Raw genomic sequence first — 327 nt, 5'->3', positions numbered from 1 at the left:
ACGACCTTTTTTGTTCTGCAGTAGGCGTAATCAAGCTGATGATGATAAGGACAATGAATTAAAAAAAACAAGTAATAAAAGTTACAACATTGTAGTGCATTCTGTTGCTAAAACTAAGATAATACACGCTGCTTTTCAGGCACTACGAGACGTTTTAGCAGTTGTAGTTTGATTGAAAAGTGCACTCCACGGAGGAAGGAAAAAGGTGGTGCACTCTAAGAAGCCTTACGTTGTTTTGTCACAACAGCGAGAGATGACGCAACAATTCTATTTTCTTGCACGTAGGAGCTTATATTTTTATTTATGCCGGCAAATTTGAGTGAGAGA

This window comes from Rhipicephalus microplus, chromosome 10 (assembly GCF_043290135.1).
Source record: "Rhipicephalus microplus isolate Deutch F79 chromosome 10, USDA_Rmic, whole genome shotgun sequence".
Taxonomy (NCBI): domain Eukaryota; kingdom Metazoa; phylum Arthropoda; class Arachnida; order Ixodida; family Ixodidae; genus Rhipicephalus; species Rhipicephalus microplus.
The sequence above is the reverse complement of the archived record's forward strand: the minus strand, read 5'-3'. Positions refer to the sequence as shown.